At 44.1% G+C, this 22910-nt stretch overlaps 2 long non-coding RNA genes across 4 annotated transcripts in view; one reads left to right on the top strand and one right to left on the bottom strand.

The window, feature by feature from the left end:
• Positions 1-22910, bottom strand: part of LOC134731047 (uncharacterized) — a 99674-nt gene that overhangs the window by 31300 nt on the left and 45464 nt on the right. Inside the window, exon 1 of one of the 3 annotated variants that reach the window (XR_010113107.1) lies at positions 9619-9702. The exons of the other annotated variants lie outside the window; for them this stretch is intronic. This is a non-coding gene — a long non-coding RNA (uncharacterized LOC134731047). Of the gene's footprint in view, positions 1-9618; positions 9703-22910 lie in introns of those variants that run through there. 3 annotated transcript variants of the gene reach the window in all.
• The window catches only part of LOC134731048 (uncharacterized), a 29319-nt gene continuing 16041 nt past the window's right edge, over positions 9633-22910 (top strand). Inside the window, exon 1 of the long non-coding RNA XR_010113108.1 lies at positions 9633-9770. This is a non-coding gene — a long non-coding RNA (uncharacterized LOC134731048). The remainder of the gene's footprint in view (positions 9771-22910) is intronic.

The raw sequence follows: 22910 nt of genomic DNA, 5'->3' as shown, positions 1-22910 counted from the left end.
TAGACAATATGTAGCAAATGTGCATGGCTGTGTTTCAATAAAACTTTATTGACAAACACATGTGCAAGCAGGTTAGATTTGGCCCATGGGCCATAGTGTCCCAGCGTCTACTCTGGAATATTCTGTTCAGCCTGGATGGACATCTCTAGGTTTTTTTTTTTTTTTTTTTTTTTTTGAGACAAAGTCTCACTGTTGCCCAGGCTGGAGTGCAGTGGTGCAATCTTTGCTCACCACAACCTGTGCCTCCTGGGTTCAAGCAATTCTCCTGCCTCAGCCTCCCAAGTAGCTGGGATTACAGGCACCTGCCACCACACCTGGCTAATTTTTGTATTTTTTAATAGAAATAGGGTTTCACCATGTTGGCCAGGCTGGTCTCAAACTCCTGACATCAGGTGATCCACCCACCTCAGCCTCCCAAAATGCTGGGATTACAGGTGCCCGCCACCACACCTGGCTAATTTTTGTATTTTTAGTAGAGATGTGGTTTCACTATGTTGCCCTGGCTGGTCTCGAACTCCTGATCTCATGTGATCCACCTGCCTCGCCCTCACAAAACGCTGAGATTACACGTGTGAGCCACTGCAGCTGCCCTCTAGATTTTTTTTTTTTTTTGACCATTGCTTATTTGGTTTGACTTTCATTTTCTTCCCCATTGTGGTAGTCATTTTCTGAATGCCTGTTAGTTTGTCCATCTCTCTCCTCTGTAGTCCCTAGAGTCAGATGAACTCCTCTGCAGGTGCAATGGTGTAACACTCTCTAGTGCTGAATTTTGAGCAGGAGAAAGAGAGCAAGAGTGACCACTACCTTTGGAAACACTGGCCTCCTGAGAATTTGGTGTCTCCTCTGCAAAGGTTGCATACCTGTTAACCCACAGGCCGGAGAGACAAGCCAGAATCATGATCTGTTGAGCTTGAGTTTAATATTTGATGAACAGAGATCACTGAGTTTTTTGATAAGAATTAGAGGGGGAAGAAATGGCCACAGAGAACAATTTCTATCTCCAGGTGAGGATTCAGGAGATAATTCTGTGAACAGAACTTCCTGAGAACCGAGATGGGGGAAATCGCTGGTATTAGAAGAGTGAAAATGTCAGTAAGTATGGCTACGACTGTGCTCTTAGAGGCAAAAGAAGAAAATGAGACTGCCAGGCATGAATAATGAGAAATCTTTGATGGAATTATCCATGCAGAACAGATACTAAATGCATCCTCATTCTTCTCATAGTCAAAAGTTTTTGCTTAAGCTGGATGGGAAAAAGAGAATCCCATTTCACTAAGTATAAAAGAGGGGATTTTAGAGAAGGTCTCAGAAGAAAGAGATGTGGGGGTTTGGTGAAACTCACCAGAGGCTGAACCCTCTCCAGCATAACACAGGGATTGGGAGGAGCGGGGCGGCATTAGGCCAGGTGCATAGCCCAGTGCTGCTCTCTCTGGACTTTCTGCTCTCTCTGGACTTGTTTGCTAGCTGAGCTTATCGATTTACATAATTTTCAGTGCCATTTCTCAGCTAATGAGTCCTGAACTTTTGTCTTGAGGCTAGACTTCTCTTTGAAACAGCAGTCTTAAACACTCAACTTCTTTCTTGTTTTTTCCACTTGTCAACTCATGAACACCTCAACCTTGTTACATCCAAAGCCAAACTCATGGCTTGGAGTGGTAGGTGATGGCTGTAATCCCAGTGCTATGGGAGGCTGAGGTGGGAGGATTACTTGAGGCCAGGAGTTTGAAGCCAGCCTGGAAAACACAGTGAGACTCCCTATCTACAAAAAAAAAAAAAAAAAAAAAAAAGCTAGGCATGGTGATATGCATCTGTAGGATCTGTAGTCCTGCTACATGGTAGGCTGAGGCAGGAGGATCACTTGAGCCCAGGAGTTTGAGGCTCAAAGAGCTATGATTGCACCAATGCACTCCAGCCTGGGTGACACAGCCAAAGACCCTGTCTTAAAAAAAAAAACCCAAAGCCAAACTCTCTTTTTCCTCCTCCTTCTCCATGGGCTCTGTCCATGCCATCTCTGTTCTGTAAATGGCACCACCCCTGCTGAGCTGCTCAAGGTGGTCATAACTCATGTGTTGTGCTAACTCTGCTTTTGCCTTCTTCTCCAGTCAGCAAGTCCTGTGATTCTAAACTTTATCCAACTTGTCCACTCTCTGTAGCTTCACTGTCATTATCTTTGCCTAGGACACTGCTATCTCAGCTGGGCTACAGCAACCTCCTAACTTGTCTTAACTGGTATTCTGCACCTGCTCTCCATGCTCAGCAATCCATTTCCTACCTGGCAGCTTCAGTGATCTTAAGGCGTCCATTGAGTCTCATCCCTGCCTTTCCTGCCCATGGTACATAGAATAAAATCGAGACCCCGAGTCTTCTGCCTGTTCCTGCCACCTCTCCAGCCCTCTCCTATCTCCTGCCCTTAGCCTACTCTATTTCAGCCACTATGGCCTCCTTTTGTTTTCTTGGACTTTCAAACTTTTTTCCACAACAGGGCCTTTGCACTTGCTGCTTCAGCCTGGAATGATTTTCCTCTGCACCTCCCCAAATTAGACCATCCTTTAGGTGTCAGCTAAAATGGTGCTTCCACAGGCAGCTCTTCCCTGACTCTGCTCTTCTCCACCTTAACCTCTTATTGTTTCCTGTTGTGGGAAGTCAGGGACCCCAAATGGAGAGGGACTGGCTGGAGCCATGGCAGAGGAACATAAATGGTGAAGATTTCATGGACATTTATCAGTTCCCAAATAATACTTTTATAATTTCTTATGCCTGTCTTTAATCTCTTAATTCTGTTATATTCATAAGCTAAGGATGTACATCACCTCAGGACCACTGTGATAACTGTGTTAGCTGTACAAATTGATTGTAAAACACGTGTATTTCAACAACATGAAATCAGTGCACCTTGAAAAAGAGAATAACAGCAATTTTTAGGGAACAAAGGAAGACAACCATAAGGTCTGACTGCCTGCAGGGTTGGGCAAAAAGAGCCATATGTTTCTTCTTGCAGAGAGTCTATAAATGGATGTGCAAGTAGGAGAGATATCGCTAAATTCTTTTCCTAGCAAGGAATATTAATAGTAATACCCTGGGAAAGGTATGCATTCCTGGGGGAAGTTCTATAAATGGCCGCTCTGGGAATGTCTGTCTTATGCGGTTGAGATAAGGACTGAGATACGCCCTGGTCTCCTGCAGTACCCAAAGGCTTACTAGGGTGGAGAAAAACTCCGCCCTGATATATCTGTGGTCAGCCTGGTGCCCTGCTCTTGAACCCTGTTTTCTGTTGTTTAAGATGTTTATCAAGACAATACATGCGTGAATGAACATAGACCCTTATCAGTGGTTCTGCTTTTGCCCTTTGCTTTGTGATCTTTGCTGGACCCTTATCAGTAGTTCTGCTTTTGTGCTTTGTCCTGTTCCCTCAGAAGCACGTGATCTTTGTTAGACCCTTAGTAGTAGTTCTGCTTTTTGCCCTTTGAAGCATGTGACCTTTGTACCTACTCCCTGTTCTTACACCCCCTTCCCTTTTGAAGCCCTTAATAAAAACTTGCTCATCTGAGACTCAGGGGGGCATCACGGTCCTACTGATGTGTAATGTCACCCACAGAAGCCCAGTTGTAAAATTCCTCTCTTTGTAGTGTCTCTCTTTATTTCTCAGCTGGCTGACACTTATGGAAAATAGAAAGAACCTACATTGAAATATTGGTGGCAGGTTCCACCTATACTTCTTTCATGGATTTACTTATTTTTGTTTGTCCCCCTCTGTATCCTAGAAACTCCTGGAGGGCAGAGGCATGCCTGCCATCTTCATCATTGCATTACCACCACCCAACACTATCGGGAGACCTGCCCTGATCATCAACTCGGTTCTTTTCTATTTTCCTAAGTGCCGAGTGGCTTGAGAAATAAAAGGACAGAGTACAAAAGAGAGAAATTTTAAAGCTGGGCATCCGGGGGAGACATCACACATTGGTAGGATCCATGATGCCCCACAAGCCACAAAAACCAGCAAGTTTTTATTAGGGAGTTTCAAAAGGGGAGAGAGCATATGAATAGGTGTGGGTGACAGACATCAAGTACTTAACAGGGTAATAGAATATCACAAGGCAAGTGGAGACAGGGTGAGATCACAGGACCACAGGACGGAAGTGAAATTAAAATTGCTAATAAAGTTTTGGCACCATTGTCATTGATAACATCTTATCAGGAGACAGGGTTTTGAGATCAACCCGTCTGACCAAAGTTTATTCCAAAGTTTATTAGGCGGGAATTTTCTCTTCCTAATAAGCCTGGGAGTGCTATGGGAGACTGGAGTTTATTTCACCTCTGCAATCTCGACCATAAGAGACAGGTACGCCCCGGGGGGCCAGTTCAGAGACCTACCCCTAGGTGCGCATTCTCTTTCTCAGGGACGTTCCATGCTGAGAAAAGGAATTCAACGATATTTCTCCCATTTGCTTTTGAAAGAAGGGAAATATGGTTCTGTTCTGCCTGGCTCACCGGCGGTCAGAGTTTAAGGTTATCTCTCTAATTCCCTGAACAATTGCTGTTATCCTGTTCTTTTTTCAGGGTGCCCACATTTCATATTGCTCAAACACACATGCTGTACAATTTATGTACTTAACGCAATTATTACAGGTCCTGAGACGATATACATCCTTCTCGACTGACACGATTAAGAGATTAATGACAGGCATAGGAAATCACAAGGGTATTGATTGGGGAAGTGATAAGTGTCCATGAAATCTTCACAATTTATGTTTAGAGATTGCAGTAAAGACAGGCATAAGAAATTACAAAAGTATTAATTTGGGGAACTAATAAATGTCCATAAAATCTTCATAATCCACGTTCTTCTGTCATGGCTTCAGCCGGTCCCTCCGTTTGGGGTCCTGACTTCCCGCAACATCTCTCCCTTTCTTTTTATATAAATGTGCCATGGCGATGAAGGCTTGTTCGTTCTCTCGATTTTGACACAGGATTACTTGACTGGTACGGCACACTAAAAGCAAGCCGATTAAGCAGAGAAACATAATTCCAAAATTTACTACAGTGGAGCCCCCAGTAGATTTAATCCAAGTTGTGGGGTTTAATCCATAAAGATTTTCTGCCACCTGATCTAACGCCTGAGCTCTAGGCACGATGGATAAGTGAGCTTGGGAGGCTTCAAAAATTTGTTTTTTTAATTTAGTAGTTTTCAATGATAAATTATCTTTTCTACCTAGAAGGTGTCCTTTGACCATTTCCCATGAATGATCAGTCTCGTTATAGGAATAGGGGTGATGCAGAAATCCAAAGTATTCCAATCGCACTGCATTTGCATGCGATGTTCCAGACTCATTACCTGATCTCCAAGCCAAATAACAGAATGTCTTAAATCATTAATTTGCTTTGCCAATCTTTGATCGATGCCTTGTTGAGAATTCCACATTTGGGTGGAGTTGGCTTGCCAATCATTAACAAAATGAGCCGTTTGAATAGACTGGTGTAATTCCATTCCGGCAGTGGTGGCCATTGCAGTGACTGTAATTAGGCCCATGATAACAGCGATTAAAGTGAAAACAAATATCTTAGATCTTTTTAGAATTCGTTGTACCACTTCATTAATTAAATGTATTGAGGGGGAGGATTCCCAAGGTCTAGGTAAAGTTATCGGAATCCAGATTCCTTCTCAAGCTCGAACCAACTTTACACTTTTCCTGGAGTCAAAATGGGAGTTAATACAAATGTATAGATGACAATTGACGCATTGGACAGCTTGATTATTCATCCAAATTTTGATATTTCCTACCAATAGCATGTAAGGAGGCTCAACACAACTCTGTATGGGAACAGTCAGGTAGGAGGTAAGTAAAGCAGAATGTCTGGGTCTACGTTGATACTGAGAGAGTGGGACGGTAGTGGGAACAAAGTCAAAATAGTTTTTCCTTCCCATACTCGCAGTCCAGACGTGGCAATAGCCAATTTCCAAAGTTCTGGGTGTTCTGGGCTCAGAATAGGGAGTATCATAGGAGGCCTGGTGGGGGGCGGGGGTAATGCCTTTATCTTCCCATTTTAAGGGAAAGAATGAGCTGATCCTTGAATGCAAAGTAGAATGATGATTCTCTTTCTCCTGATAAGAAATAAAATAAGTAGCCTCCAGGCATTCCCTTCCACAGAGGAGCAATTGTTTTTTAAATAGCCCTTTGGTGCCCAGTCTATTACTAAACCATATGAGTCATTTTTTAATATTACTGCATGTGAGTTAACACAATCTTCCCAAATTAAAGTTTTAGATGGTCCCTCAAAATGTTTAGGGCATGGTTTTCCTGCAGGTTTATACTGAAAGTATGGGGTACCTCCCATTACTCCTCCTTTCATTTGTTGTAAAGGAGAAAGGGAGAGGCCAGAGGCCAAATGTCCCATTTTATCTGTAGCTGATGTTTCTGAAAGATAAGCAGCCCAGAACTGAGTTTCTAGATGGATGCAACCAGGTGCATGTCCGAGGCACAGAGGGGGGTATTTATAACCCATGGTAACATTAAATGCAGTGCCTTCTTCTCCTGGTTGAGCAGGGCAAGGGTCGTCTATGGCTCCAGGCATCCACACACTATCGTTAGTGTAGATTTCTGCGGGAGCATCTATCCGGGTGAGAGGGCGAATAAGTGGAGGAAAAGGCACCTAAGCCCAAGAAGAATAATTATGTGTAGCAGGTAAATCAGTGTGAGAGGAAACTGGTGAGACAGAAAGTATAAGGAGGAGAATCATTAAATAAAACCTAGTGTAAGCGAGATGGAGTGCTGAAGGAGAAAGAGAAGAACAGAGGGATGTTATTTTCAGGCTAATAGAAATGGTGAGATATTTAGGTTTGTAAGGAGAAAAAGAAAGGTAATCAGGAGAAGTGTGATTAGTTAGATGGGTCTCCACTGTCATCAGGGAGGATTGATTTACACCCATTGTGATTTGGTGTGCCTGTTTCTGAGGAGTCGGCACAGATCTCACCACATCTGAAGGCAGTCTCTGACACAGACATCTCTTCACTGTGGTTTTGATTGTCAGTATTCACAAGAAGCTTGAGTCTTCTGGTGGGTACCCAGACAGGGGATTGATGATCTCCTGGTGAAACACAAGCATATCCTCTTCCCCACGTTAAGTAGAATAAGAGACAATATTTAAAGGTTTGGGGAAATCCTGTAAGGCAGTAATCACAGCAATTAACTCCGCCTTTTGAACAGAAGTATAAGAGGTAGAAAGAAGTTTGTCTGCAGGACCTATATAGCCAGCATTGCCATTACCAGAGCCATCAGTGAATACTGTAACGGCCTCAGGAATGGGTTGATTTTTGGTTAATCGAGGAACCACCCAAGACGTTATTTTTATAAAATCAAACAATTTGTTTTTTTGGATAATGATCGTAAATAACACCAATAAAATCAGCCAAGTGAATTTGCCACAGTACAGAATGCTGAAAGGCAGCTTGAACTTCGAGCTGATTTAAAGGAACTACAATTACACTTGGATCAAATCCAGAAATTTGAAGTATTCTGCACCGAACCTGTCCAATTAATATGGCTATTTGGTCTAGATAAAGTTTTTGACACAGAATGAGGAAGAAAACACCATTCCACTAAATCATTATGTTGAACTATTAGTCCAGTAGGAGAGTGTAATGAAGCAAAAACCAGAAGCTGAAAAGGCTGAAATGTCTGTACTCTAGATAACTGGGCAGTCTGGATTGTTTCCTCTACAAATTCCAGATCCAGTACATAGGTCGGAATGCCTAAAGTAGGTCTTAAATAATTAATGTTACCCAAAAGTTTTTGGAAGTCATTTAAAATTTTTAAAGAATCTCTCCTAATTTGAATTTTTTGAGGTTGAATACATTGTTTATCGACCACCATTCCTAAATATTGAACAGGAGTGGTCTGTTGAATTTTATCCTGAGTAATGTGTAACCCAGCCTCTGTAACACAGCGGCTCAAAATTTGGTAACAGTCAATTAATTTTTTATCAGTGGGGGCAGAACTTAAAATATCATCAATATAATGAAGAATATAGGCCTCGGGAAATCGGGCTCAAACTGGTGAAAGCACTTGTCCAACATAAAGCTGGCAGATTGTAGGGCTATTTAGCATTCCCTGAGGAAGTACTTTCCATTGATAATGAGCTACAGGCTCCTGATTATTGATAGATGGTACAGTAAAAGCAAATTTTTCACAATCCGATTTATGTAAAGCGATATGAAAAAAAAAACTCTTTAAGATCAATAAGTATGAGAGGCCAATCTTTAGGTATTAAAGCAGGGGCAGGCATGCCGTGTTGTACGGCCCCCATAGGTTTAATTACAGCATTAATGGCCCTTAAATCGGTTACCATCCGCCATTTGCCTGATTTCTTTTTTACTAGAAACACAGGAGAATTCCAAGGGGAAAGAGAAGGTTCCACATTTCCAAGTTGTAACTGCTCAGAAACCAATTGATTTAAAGCCTCCAGTTTTTCTTTAGAAAGCGGCCACTGCTGAATCCCAGGGCCACTTGTCTTATCTCCTTTGTTTAAAAGGATATTAGGTAGTAAAAGCAATTGAGCTTGTTGAACAGTAGTAAAAGAAACAGGAGCTTGGGCTGGGGAGTGTAATTTATCCCAAGCTCTCATACACACTTTTGTTACTTGTTCTGTGGTAAGAGTATCAAAGTTTAATTGGGCATAAGCATCAGAGAAACTATCGGAGCCTATGAGCTGAGCCTGAGTAATTAGAATGTCATTACTCCGATTTAGCTGAGCCTGTAAACAGGCCTCCTCTGACCACCAGGCTGAGATGGACTTAGAACAGCTTTTTGCCAAAAGATCACAGTCTGAAGGAAGCAAAACGACCTCAGTATAAAAAGTGTGCAATACCATTTGAACATAAGGAAAAGTAGGACCATACTGAGTACAAGCATCCTTAAATTGTTTTTAAAAAGGTAAGATTGAGCGGCGCATATCGACGCAGACTGGTTGAGGAACTGAAACGACAGGAGGGTGAGGGGCTGTAGTGGACGGGGGAGGGCCTGGAGAATGACAAGTAAATTGTAGTTTGGTCCCAGAGCCATTATTTAATGCTGGAGGTTTGAAGAGAGAAGAATTAGCATATTTATGGTACCGGGCTTTGTGAGTCACAGCCCCAGGAGTTTGAAGTACCAGCTTTTCGTGAGAAGAAGTAAGAAAAGTAGGGGGAAACTTTAAGCCAAAGTTACCAGTTAGAAATCAAATTTTCAGAATCGTTAGGGTGGGGAGGAGTAGCTGAAGGGAGAGTCTGAACGAAGGCCATGTGGGAGAGGAAGGTTGAGAAAAAGGCAGAGAAACTGAGGAAAAGGCAGAAAACTGCGGCAACTGCAGGGGTTCACGAGATTGGCAAGCCACGAAGATGGCACGCACCAAGCACCCCAAACAGTGATGGGAACATAATACACGGCCGAGACCAGTTTTCGGAATGCTTTACGGACACAATCACACAATTTTATATACACCGTTCCTATTTCAGGAAACCAAGAACAGTATTTTTCTACTGCCTTGAATAGAGTGATCATATTTTTCATGGTTACCGGTTTTAACAGGAGTTTGTTAGATTACACATGACCCATAGTTAACCCAGACCTTACACAGATTACTCACCACTCGTCGGGGAGTTGAACACGCTTATCTGTGGACCAAGCCGATTGACGTTTCACCGCACCTACCAAAGGGAATCCGGTTTCCTCATGCACTTAGGAAAAAAGAAAGACCACGTGGGCGCCAGATATCGGGGGACCTGCCCCGATAATCACGTAAGTTATTTTCCATATTCCTAAGCGTCGACTGGCTTGAGAAATAAAAGGACAGAGTACAAAAGGGAGAAAATTTAAAGCTGGGCGTTGGGGGAGACATCACACATTGGTAGGATCCGTGATGCCCCACAAGCCACAAAAACCAGCAAGTTTTTGTTAGGGAGTTTCAAAAGGGGAGGGAGCATATGAATAGGTGTGGGTGACAGACATCAAGTACTAAACAGGGTAATAGAATATCACAAGGCAAGTGGAGACAGGGCGAGATCACAGGACCAGAGGACCGAAGTGAAATTAAAATTGCTAATGAAGTTTTGGCACCATTGTCATTGATAACATCTTATCAGGAGACAGGGTTTTGAGATCAACCCGTCTGACCAAAGATTATTAGGCGGGAATTTTCTCTTCCTAATAAGCCTGGGAGCGCTATGGGAGACGAGTTTATTTCACCTCTGCAATCTCGACCATCAGAGACAGGTACGCCCCGGGGGGCCAGTTCAGAGACCTACCCCTAGGTGCGCATTCTCTTTCTCAGGGACGTTCCATGCTGAGAAATGGAATTCAGCGATATTTCTCCCATTTGCTTTTGAAAGAAGAGAAATATGGTTCTGTTCTGCCTGGCTCACCGGCGGTCAGAGTTTAAGGTTATCTCTCTAATTCCCTGAACAATTGCTGTTATCCTGTTCTTTTTTCAGGGTGCCCACATTTCATATTGCTCAAACACACATGCTGTACAATTTATGTACTTAACGCAATTATTACAGGTCCTGAGACGATATACATCCTTCTCGACTGACAGGATTAAGAGATTAAAGTAATGACAGGCATAGGAAATCACAAGGGTATTGATTGGGGAAGTGATAAGTGTCCATGAAATCTTTACAATTTATGTTTAGAGATTGCAGTAAAGACAGGCATAAGAAATTACAGAAGTATTAATTTGGGAAACTAATAAATGTCCATAAAATCTTCATAATCCACGTTCTTCTGTCATGGCTTCAGCTGGTCCCTCCGTTTGGGGTCCCTGACTTCCCACAACACAGCACAGTGACTGGCACAAAAGAGTTGCTCAATAAATAAATCAGGATGAATAGATAAATTCACGGATAGGCACTTTGAACTACAGATGAGCTTAAATACTTTGTGTTTTTCTTAGTCAAACATATGCAATTAAGCATGTGATAAATGTTATGATGACCATACCTGTGTCTTGCCTGATGTTCTTTGCAATCACTAAATGAATTCAATTGTTCCTGTTTTGACAGTTCTATTTTCAACCTAATGATCTGTTTATTTTAACTTCTGGCTGTTGGCTTTGTTTGGGTTTTTTAGCCTGACAAAGTGGTAGATATTGGTATTTGCTCTTTTGTTTAAATGTCACGAACTTTAAAAATGCCTTTGCTTTTGGTAAGAAACCCTAGTTAGGACACCCTAGTGGTCAGGATGATTTGGGTTCTGGTGCAGTAACAACAATCCCCAAATCTCAGTGGCCTCATGCAGTGAGGTATTTCTTTGTTTGTTTCTGAGACAGGGTCTCACTCTGTCACCCAGACTAGAGTGCAGTGGTGCAATCTCAGCTCACTGCAACCTCTGCCTTCCAAACTCAAGTGATTCTCCTGCCTCCTGAATAGCTGGGATTACAGGCCCATGCCACCACTGTCTGGCTAATTTTTGTACTTAGTAGAGACAGGATTTCACCATGTTAGCCAGGTTGGTCTTGAACTCCTGACCTCAAATGATCCGCCCGCCTTAGCCTGCCAAAGTGCTGGGATGACAGGCATGAGCCACCATGCCTGGCCACAGTGAGGCTTATTCTTGGTCACGTTGCATGTCTGGGCTGTGTTAGGGCATTGTGGGGTGGTCTGTTCATTGTGTTCACTCAGGGATCCAGGCTGACAAAAGCCCCATCTCTGCATGTGTCCTTGATCACCACTTCAGGGGAAAGGGAATGTGGTGGATCATAGAGCCTCTTAACACTTCCAGCTGGAGGTGACTCAAGTTGCTGCTGCTCATGGTTCATTGGACAAAACGGATCACAGAGTCATGGGCAACTTCTCTGTGCCTGGAAGGGGAAACAAAATATGAATAGCCACATTGATTTTCCCTAGATATTACACAGAAGGCCTCATTTAAACACAGTTACTTATTTGTGTTTTGAAGCTAATTGTAGTCCATCAAACTTCACAGAAGATATGTGCACTTCCAAGCTATTATTAAGCACAATTTTTTTTTCTTTTTTTTTTTTTTGAGACAGAGTCTCACTCTCTTGTCCAGGCTGGAGTGCAGTGGCATGATCATGGATCGCTGCAACTTCTGCCTCCTGGGTTCAAGTGATTTTCATGCGTCAGCCTCCCAAAATGCTGGGATTACAGACACCCACCACCACGCCTGGGTAAGTTTTGTATTTTTAGTAGAGATGGGGTTTCACCATGTTGGCCTGGCTGGTCTGGAACTCCTGACCTCAGGTGATCCACCTGCCTCGGCCTCCCAAAGTGCTGAGATGACAGGCGTGAGCCGCCGCGCCTGGCCTTGAGTATGATTTTTGATTTGGAAGTTCAGAGTTAGGGTTTTAGTCTGAGGACTGTATGATGGGAAAGTGAAAAGCAGAGCTTGGCTGTGAGTTTGCTGGGATTCCTGTGCTGCTTCTACAGCTCTTTGGCTGTGTGACCGTCACTTTTGACAAGTTCCTTTACCTTTCTATGTGTTGGTTTCCTCATCAATAAAATGGAAAAACTAATCATAATCATAATAGCTATTTGTGTTGGGATAGCCCAGTGGTTGACACATAAGGACTCAAACATACTTTTTTTTTTTTTTTTTTTTTTTTTTTTTTTTTGAGACGGAGTCTTGCTCTGTTGCCAGGCTGGAGTGCAGTGGTGCAATCTCGGCTCACTGTAACCTCTGCCTGCTGGGTTCAAGCGATTCTCCTGCCTCAGCCTCCCTAGTAGCTGGGATTACAGATGCCTGCTACCACTCCCAGTTAATTTTTGTATTTTTAGTAGAGATGGGGTTTCACCATGTTGTCCAGGATGCTCTCGATCTCTTGACCTCATGATCCGCCCACCTCAGCCTCCCAAAGTGCTGGGATTACAGGTATGAACCGCCGTGCCCAGCTCAAAAATACTATTATTAATTTTGGGGGGCAGTTATTATATTTTGTGAAAATCGGAGTTCAGTATCTTGTAACACTGAGTTGGGATCTATCCCTGAAGGAACAGGCTTCTAAAGAGGAAGGCATCGAGACAGGGGCAAAATTTTAGTGGACGCTGTAATGACTTTAGGTATATGGACCTGGGGCAGAGTTCTAGCTGGGGCCACCAGGTAGCAAGGTGGACTTTGCTAAATTCTATCACTTTCCTGAGCCTCAGCCTCACTTGTTACAAATGGGGTTGAAGCATCCCTCTTTCAGGGCTAAGATAAAGATGATTAAGTAAGAGGGAATGAAAGCAACTTCCATCAATGGTCAAAAGTATTCATTTAACTTTTTTTTTTTTTTTTTTTGGGATTGAGTCTCTCTCTGTTGCCCAGGTTGGAGTGCAGTGGCATGGTCCCGGGTCACTGCAACCTCCACCTCCTGGGTTCAAGTGATTCCCTTGCCTCAGTCTCCTGTGTAGCTGGGACTACAGGTGCGCGCCACCAGGCCTGGCTAATTTTTGTATTTTTAGTAGAGACGTGGTTTTACCATGTTGGCCAGGATGGTCTCGACCTCCTGACCTTGTGATCCACCCACCTTAGCCTCCCAAAGTGTTGGGATTACAGGCATGAGCCACCATGCCTGGCCCATTTAACTTCTATATTACTTTCCTGTTGGTGGATTTACCAGTGCAAACTGAGCAGCTTAAAACACCACCCAGTTATTATCTGTTTCCATGAGCCAAGGGTCTGGGCAGGGTTTAACTGGGTCTTCTATTCAGGGTCACAATACTGCAAACAGAGTGTCAGCTGGGGTCTCATCAGATGCTCAGTGTCCTCTTCCAAGCTGATTCAGTTTGTGGACTGAATTCAATTTCTTGCAATTGTTGAACGAAGGCCCTCAGCTCCTAGAGCTGCCACCTCCAAAGACAGTTCACAGCATGGCCATTTATGTCTCCTTGGAGGCTAAGGGTTGAATCTCTGAAACTTCACCTTTAAAAGACTCACCTGATTAGGTCTGGCCCACCTAAGATCATCCTGCTTTGGATGAACTCAAAGTCAGCTGAGCAAATGTGCTTAACAAAGCAAGTGTGACCATAATCACATTTGCAAAATTCCTTCCCCTTGGCCAAATCACAAGCTCTGCACACACTCAAGAAGAGATGATACAGGGAGCAGATATAAGGGAGTGGTTCTCTTGGGGGCTGTCCTAGAACTCTGCCCATTACAACTTCCTTTCTCGAGGAACAGCAGGCCTGGGGAGAGATGATCACGGATGAGAGCAGCCCACAGGTTGTGAGCACCAGGTGCTGGAGTAGGATGCAGGAGGCTGACAAGCAAGTATGAAAAGCCTTCTCTGGGCTGGGTGGAGTGGCTCACACCTGTAATCCCAACACTATGGGAGGCCGAGGTGGGCGGATCACGAGGTCAAGAGATCGAGACTATCCTGGCCAACCAACATGGGGAAACCCCGTCTCTAATCAAAATGCAAAAATTAGCTGGGAGTGGTGGCACACGTCTCTAACAACCCAGCTCCCCAAGTGAGCAATTCCTGTCCCTTTTAAGGGCTCACAACCCTAAGGGGGTCCACGTGAGAGGGTCGTGATCGTGAGAGAGTCGTGATCGATTGACCAAGAAGGGAGTACGTGACTGGGGGCTGCATTCAGCAAACCCCATCTCTACTAAAATAGCAAAATTCTGCAAAGTCTCAGGATAAAAATCAATGTGCAAACATCACAAGCATTCCTATACACCAATAACAAACAGAGAGCCAAATCATGAGTGAACTCCCATTCACAATTGCTTCAAAGAGAATAAAATACCTAGGAATCCAACCTACAAGGGATGTGAAGGACCTCTTCAAGGAGAACTATAAACCACTGCTCAACGAAATAAAAGAGGATACAAACAAATGGAAGAACATTCCATGCTCATGGGTAGGAAGAATCAATATCGTGAAAATGGCCATACTGCCCAAGGTAATTTATAGTTTCAATGCCATCCCCATCAAGCTACCAATGACTTTCTTCACAGAATTGGAAAAAAACTACTTTAAAGTTCATATGGAACCAAAAAAGAGCTGGCATTACCAAGTCAATCCTAAGCCAAAGAACAAAGCTGGAGGAATCAGGCTACCTGACTTCAAACTATACTACAAGGTACAGTAACCAAAACAGCATGGTACTGGTACCAAAACAGAGATATAGACCAATGGAACAGAACAGAGGCCTCAGAAATAATGCCGCATTATCTACAACTATCTGATCTTTGACAAACCTGGCAAAAGCAAGAAATGGGGAAAGGATTCCCTATTTAATAAATGGTGCTGGAAAAACTGGCTAGCCATATGTAGAAAGCTGAAACTGGATCTCTTCCTTACACCTTATACAAAAATCAATTCAAGATGGATTAAAGACTTAAATGTTAGACCTAAAACCATAAAAACCCTAGAAGAAAACCTAGGCAATACCATTCAGGACATAGGCATGGGCAAGGACTTCATGTCTAAAACACCAAAAGCAATGGCAACAAAAGCCAGAATTGACAAATGGGACCTAATTAAACTCAAGAGCTTCTGCACGGCAAAAGAAACTACCAGCAGAGTGAACAGGTAACCTACAGAATGGGAGAAAATTTTTGCAATCAACTCGTCTGACAAAGGGACCTATGACTTTCTTATAACCAAGAGAATATGGCAGAGGTGATGGGATGTAGTGATTATGTTAGATAGGATGTTAAGTTGTCTTGCTAGGAGGTTATCTTGCTGGCTTTGAAGATGTGAGCTGCCATGTCATGAGTGGCCAGATGGAGAGGCCCATGTGGCAAGAAGCTGAGGACAGCAAGAACCTGGGGCCCTGATTCCAGCAGCCTGCAAGGAACTGAATGCTGCCAACAACCAGATGAGACGGGAAGCAGATCAATCACCAGTCAAGCCTCCAGATGAGAACTGAGCCCTGGCTGACATTATGGTTGCAGCCTTGCACTGAACCCAGCTGAGTCATGCCTGGATTCCTGACCCACAGAGACCACGTAGTGATAACTGTGTGCTGTCTCAAGCCACAAAGTTTGCAGTAATATTGTTGCACAGCAATAGATAACTAATATAAAAACTGTCCTACATCATGTACATTACTGAGTGAAATGTAGGACCTGGATTTTAGCTCTGATTTCAGAGTTGTGGTCTCAGTCTCCCCAGGGAGACCTGTCCTGGGAGACAGTTATGCCAGGCTGTGATGCTGTGATGATTGTTCTCTTCCTACCCAGAAGCTTTCAATAGGCATGTCAAGCATGTGACCCCAGCTACATATACCAAATGTATTTCTGACAAATGCCAGGACATCGTGAGCTTTCTTGTTTTACTGAGAGCTCCATAAAGGAAGGATCATCTCTGTCTCTTTTTTTTTTTTTTCTTTTTTAAGAGTCTCACTCTCACCCAGGCTGGAGTGTAGTGGGGCGATCTCGGCTCACTGCAGTCTCTGCCTCCTGGGCTCAAGGGATTCTCCAGCCTCAGCCTCCTGAGTAGCTGGGATCAAAGGTGTGCATCACCGCACCCAGCTAATTTCATATTTTTGGTAGAGACGGGGTTTACTCATGTTGGCCTGGCAGATCTTGAACTCCTGGCCACAAGCGATTCGCCTACCTCGGCCTACCAAAGTGCTGGGATAACAGGCATGAGCCAATGCACCTGGCCTGACTTTTTTATGTTATGTCCATGTGAAACAGCACAGTTGTCAGCACACAAAAGGGTCCAAATGTGAAAGGAAAGGGCAAACACAGGGGAAACCTAGGGGTGTTCAGAAGTAGTTCCCAGGTCATTGCCTGTTTCAATATGTACAGTCCTGGGCCCCACACACAATATTCTGTCTTGGCAGGTCAGAGTTAGAGATGGGGAGCTACCTGGTTACGAGGGATCCCAGTGCATTTTGAGGCAGCTGGTTGTTAAGACTGCATTGTAAAAATTACAACCCAAAGATGTGAAGGGAAACAGAAAGACATTGGCAGGCTAGAAAACAACACAAGTAAAACATGAACAAGTTCATTCCAGAAGGAGATTCTCAACCACAGCTGCACATCAGAATCACCTGGGGAGATTTTAAAACCCCAGTGCCCGGGCTCTGCAGCCCATATCAATTATTACAGAATCTCTTGGGGATGAAACATGGGCATCAGTATTTTTGGTTTGTGTGTGTGTGTGTGTGTGTGTGTGTGTGTGTGTGTGTGTGTGGTTTTTTTTTTTTTTTTTTTTTTTTTGAGACGGAATCTTGTTCTGTCACCCAGGCTGAAGTGCAGTGGTGCGATCTCAGCTCACTGCTACCTCTGCCTCCCGGGTTCAACCCATTTTCCTACCTCAGCCTCCCAAGTAGCTGGGATCACAGGTGTGCACCCCCACGCCTGGCTAATTTTTGTATTTTTAATAGAGATAGGGTTTCACCATGCTGCCCAGGCAGGTCTCGAACTCCCAGCCTCAGGTGATCTGCCCGCCTTGGCCTCTCACAGTGCTGGGATTACAGGCACGAGCCATTGCTCCTAGCAGTATTTTTTTAATGAGGCAAAATTCACATAACATAAAGTCCCTGTATGAAAAAATACACTTCAGTATCATTAAATACATTCACAATATTAAGCAATCATCATCTCCGTCTAGTTCCAAAACATTTTCATTAACACCCCCGCCCCCACAAAAAATAACCCTGTATCCATCAAGCACTCTCCATCCCCTCCCTTTTCCCCCAGCTCCTGGCAACCACTTACCTGCTTTCTGCCTCTATAGATTTGCCTATTCTGGGCCTTTCACATAAATGGAATCATGCAATATATATAATAACCAAAAGGTAGCAACAACCAAGATGGCCATTTGGTTGACGAATGAACAAACAATATGTGCTGTATCCATACAATGGAAATATTGGTGCCTACTACATGTGGATGGACCTTGGAAACATCATGCTAAGGGAGAGAGAGCCTTGGTACTGTCTCTTCTCCCCAGGAGATTCCAAGATGCAGCCAACGTTGAGACCCCCTGACAAGCAATGGATATGATTGGGTGCAGATGAAATAAGGCAGCCAGGGGCAGGAGGGACGTCTCATTGAAGATGATTATTTGTGGATGCCTAGCAGGGGTGGGGATGAGGTATGATAACAGCAACCCCAATCCCAACACTGCGTGACCGATTTTATCTTCAGCCAGCTGATATGCTTCATGGGGTCTGGACACAGGACAACTCTGCCTCCCAGGTACAGGCAATAACACCTGCCTCAGCCTCTTAAGTAGCTGGGATTACAGGCATGTACCACCACGCCTGGCTAATTTTTGTATTTTTAGTAGAAACGAGGTCTCATCATGTTGCCCAGGTTGGTCTCGAACTTCTGGCCTTAAATGATCCATCCACCTCAGCCTCCCATAGTACTGGGATTACAGGCATGAGCCACAGTGGCAGCCTCCAAATTGTATTTGAAGTTTGACTTTCCACCTCCAGAAAATCCAACCTTTTCCCAAGTCACAGTGGGACACCCCGGAGTTAATTTGAGAGAAATATGCTTTTAAAAACAACTCCAGGCCAGGCGCAGTGGCTCACGCGTGTAATCCTAGCACTTTGGGAAGCTGAGGCGGACGGATCACGTGGTCAGGAGATCAAGACCATCCTGGCCAACATGGTGAAACCCCGTGTCTACTAAAAATACAAAAAATTAGCCGGGCATGGTGGCACATGCCTGAAAGCCCAGCTACTAGGGAGGCTGAGGCAGGAGAATCGCTTGAACCAGGGAGTCAGAGGTTGCAGTGAGCCGAGATCGCGCCACTGCACTCCAGCCTGGCGACAAGGAGAGATTCCGTCTCAACATAGATAAATAAAACCCTCCGATATGAACACCAAACTAGAATCATTCCACTGACTTCCCTCCGCCAATCAGGGGGAGTTATGGTGATGGTGCCTGAGTGTCTATTTGCATTGAGTCTTAATGGAAAAAAAGGTTGTGTCACTCAAACGAAAAACAAATCACAGCCCAGACTGGAGCTGTGGATGAATAGCATGGCTGAGTGTTGGTACAGGCTTTCCACAGCAATATTAAAACTGAAAAAATCAGCAATGAAGCTCCCAGCCACATTTCTGCCAAATGATTTGGGGGAAAACAACAGAGGCACTCCTCAACTTTTCCTTCGCTGCACAAAGTGGGTTTGGCTGGAAATGCCAAGTGTACTTGTTGCTGGGATCTTTCAAATGAAAGCAAGCTGGGAGTCAACCTCCTGCAGCCGCAGGCCAGAAATGGGTTTAGACCAAACTAGTATAGTAACACTGGTGCACATCTAAACAGATTTAACTCCCTCCCAGCAATCCAGATTAATTTAATATGCTTTCTTATTGGCATTCTGCATTTTTCATTAAAGCAAATAAACATCCATCCCTCTGTGATAAGTTAGGGCAAAAAAAAAATTCATATGTTTAGGGCATAGGGAAGGAGGAGTTGTTGGCTGTTAAAAAAAAAATACTGCAAATGGCCTTTGAAAGTCTAGACATCTTCATCATAAACACAAACATTCCTCTTCACAAAGGGACCTCAAGTAACCTTAGGCTGGATGGCCCACTTGAGTATGTTTTTCTTCTCATTCATTCTTATCTTCCCTCCAACCAACCCAACCCACATTCAGTGACCAAGTCACGTGGGTTTTACCTCCTATATCTTTTCAGATTCGTTCACTGCTTAGCCACTCTCCTGACACCACCATAAACCAAGCCACCATCACCTCCAACTGTTTGACTGCAAATGCCTCCTCACTGGCCTCTGTCTTCCCCTGGCCCTGTGACAATCTGCACTCCGGTTGGATCATGACGTTAGGAGATCCAGACCATTCTCCCTAACACGGTGAAACCCCGCCTCTACTAAAAATACAAAAATTTTAGCTGGGCGTGGTGGCGGGCGCCTGTAGTCGCAGCTACTTGGGAGACTGAGGCAGGAGAATGGCGTGAACGCGGGAGGTGGAGCTTGCAGTGAGCCGAGATCGCGCCACTGCACTCCGGCCTGGGCGACAGAGTGAGACTCCATCTCAAAAAAAAAAAAAAAAAAAAAATGATAAAAGGTCACCTTTACTGAGCCCACCCTATCTCATTCCATCCCTACATCAGTCCTTTATTTCACCAGTGGGGAAGCTGGGACACAGAGTAGTTAGGTGGGATGCCCAAGGTGGGACCACTCGTGTGAAGTTTCCACACAGTAATGTGAGACCCTCCATGACCTAGCCCCTCTCTTTCTCCAGCCTTATTTCCTGATTCTCTCGCTTGGCCTGCAGGCCTCAGCCACACAAACTTCTTGAAAGTCCCTTAAATCTGGCTGAGCACAGTGGCTCACGCCTGTAATCCCAGCACTTTGGGAAGCTGAGGCGGGTGGATCACCTGAGATCACGAGGTCAAGACCAGCCTGGTCAACATGGTGGAACCCCATCTCTACTAAATATCCCAAAATTAGACAGGTGTGGTGGATGGCACCTGTAATCTCAGCTACTCGGGAGACTGAGGCAGGAAAATCGCTTGGACTCGGGAGGCAGAGGTTGCCGTGAGCCAAGATCGCACCACTCCACCCAAGCCTGGGCGTCAAGAGTGAAAGTCCGTCTCAACAAAAAAAGTCCCTTAAATCTGCTCTATGCCTATCAACCTCAGGGACTTCACTATGCTGTTTCTCACCCTGAAATGCTGTTCCTCATTTCTCTACATAGTGAACTCATCCCACACCCTAGGCCTTTCCTTAAGTGTCATCACTTCAAGGAAGATTTACTTTTTTAATATAACTATTAAAATATAATTCAGGTACCGTATGGTTTGCCCATTTAAAGTGAACAAATCAATGGTTTCAGTGCATTCACAGAGCTCGGCAACCACCATTATGATCAATTTTAAAACATTTTCATCACCCCAAAAAGAAACCCTGTATCCATGAGCAGGTACCTGCCATTTCCTCCTCCCACTAAGCCCTGACAATCTACTTTTTTTGAGATAGAGTATCTGTCACAGGCTGGAGTGCAGTGGCACAATCTCGGCTCACTGCAACCTCCGCCTCCCGGGTTCAAGCAATTCTCCTGCCTCCCGAGTAGCTGGGATTACAGAGATGTGCCACCATGCCCATCTAATTTTGTATTTTTAGTAGAGTCAGGGTTTCTGTCTTCATAGATTTGCGTGTTCTGGACATTTCATATAAATGACATCTTAGAATATGTGACATTTTGTGACTGGTTTCTTCCACTTAGCTTAATATTCTCATAGTTCATCCGTGTTGTAGCCCGTGTTAGTACTTCATTCCTTTTGATGACTGAATAATATTCCATTGCATAGTCAAACCATGTTCTATTTCTCCACTCATCAGTAGACAAGCATTTGAGTTGTTTTCACTTTGGCGCTATTATGAATAATGCTGCTATGAGCATTTGTGTACAAGTTTCTGGACGGACATATATTTTCATTTCTTTCATAAACTGGAGTGGAAGTGCTGGGTCATAGAGCTCTGTGTTTAAGCTTTTGAAGAAGTGCCAGACTGTGTAAGAAAGAAAGCCTTTCCTCACCCTGTGAGACCGAGCTCCCTCTCTCCATTTATATGTTCTCTTTAAGCCCTTTGCTTCTCTTTCAGAGCAATTCACGTTGACCTGGGTCACCCTCAACTTAAGGCTCATAACTCCCCTAGATCCTCAGGGTCCACACTAAATTTGATGAAATATGATGCAAGCCACGTATTTACATTTGCATTTTGTAATAACCACATTTTAAAAAGTAAAACAAAAGAAGTGAAGGTAATTGGAATAATATCACAGATGTAAACAAATCTATCCAAAATACCAGGTCTACATGTATAAAACTTTTTAACAATAACAAAATACTTTGCTTTCATTTTATATTAAGTCCTCACAATCTAGTGTGTATTTGACACTTCTCGCACATTTCAGAATGATGGCAGCAGCCCATATGGGGGGCCCGCCCATGATGCCAATGATGGGCCTTCCTGCTCCTGGGATGATGCCAGTGGGACCTGCTCCTGCCATGAGGCCGCCCATGGGAGGCCACATGCCTGTGATGCCTGGGTGCCCAATGATAAGACCTCCTGCCCGTCTCATGATGGTGCCCAGTCAGCCCAGAATGACTCGACCAGACAGATAAGGATAGAGGGGAGGCCTCATTGCATCAGTGTTGTTTTGTTGTTGTTATTGTTGTGTTTTTTTGTTTGTAATGTTTTGTTTTGTTTTTGAGACAGAGTCTTCCTCTGTCGCCCAGGCTGGAGGGCAGTGGCATGATCTCAGCTCACTGAAACCTCCACCTCCCGGGTTCAAGCGATTCCCCTGCCTCAGCCTCCTGAGTAGTGTGGGACTACAGGCGTGTTCACCATGCCCGGCTAATTTTTTTTTTATTTTAGTAGAAACGGGGTTTCACCATGTTGGCCAGGATGGTCTCAATCTCCTGACCTCGTGACCCGCTCGCCTCAGCCTCTGAAAGTGCTGGGATTAAAGGTGTGAGCCACTGCGCCTGGCCTATATGAATTTTATATTTACCTGCTCCCTTCACCAGGAGATCATGCTGCTGTGATGTCGGGTTTTCTTAACAGCGTAAGGAAGACTTGCCCCCTTGCCCTATCAAAGAGAATAGTTTTGGAGGGGAGAAGTGGGACCAAAAAAGATGCAGTTTTCATTTGTATTGGGAAATGTGAAAATAAAATTGACAACTCTTTCAGTTAAAAACAAAAAAAGAAAAGGAAAGAAGATGTGGGGCTGCCATATGCAATACCGTGGATTTCACGGATCTTCTACTCTGGAGGCAAATATTATCTTTGCTGAAGCCAAACCATCCTGACACAAAGACCTTTTGTTTTTTTAATGTGACTGTGTTTTATTTTAGAATGTGTAATTCACTTTAGAAGGGTAAAGTACCTGTCTGGGGAAGACTATTCAATTTCCTGCATTTATTTAGAATGTTGGCTGATGTTGTTATGAAGGGAAACAGCTCTAACAACTGAGTGCCCCCCACATAGCCACAGCTC

Source organism: Pan paniscus, chromosome 7 (assembly GCF_029289425.2).
Source record: "Pan paniscus chromosome 7, NHGRI_mPanPan1-v2.0_pri, whole genome shotgun sequence".
Classification (NCBI taxonomy): Eukaryota; Metazoa; Chordata; class Mammalia; order Primates; family Hominidae; genus Pan; species Pan paniscus.
Note: the sequence above shows the minus strand (reverse complement) of the source record. Positions and strands in the feature narration are given on the sequence as shown.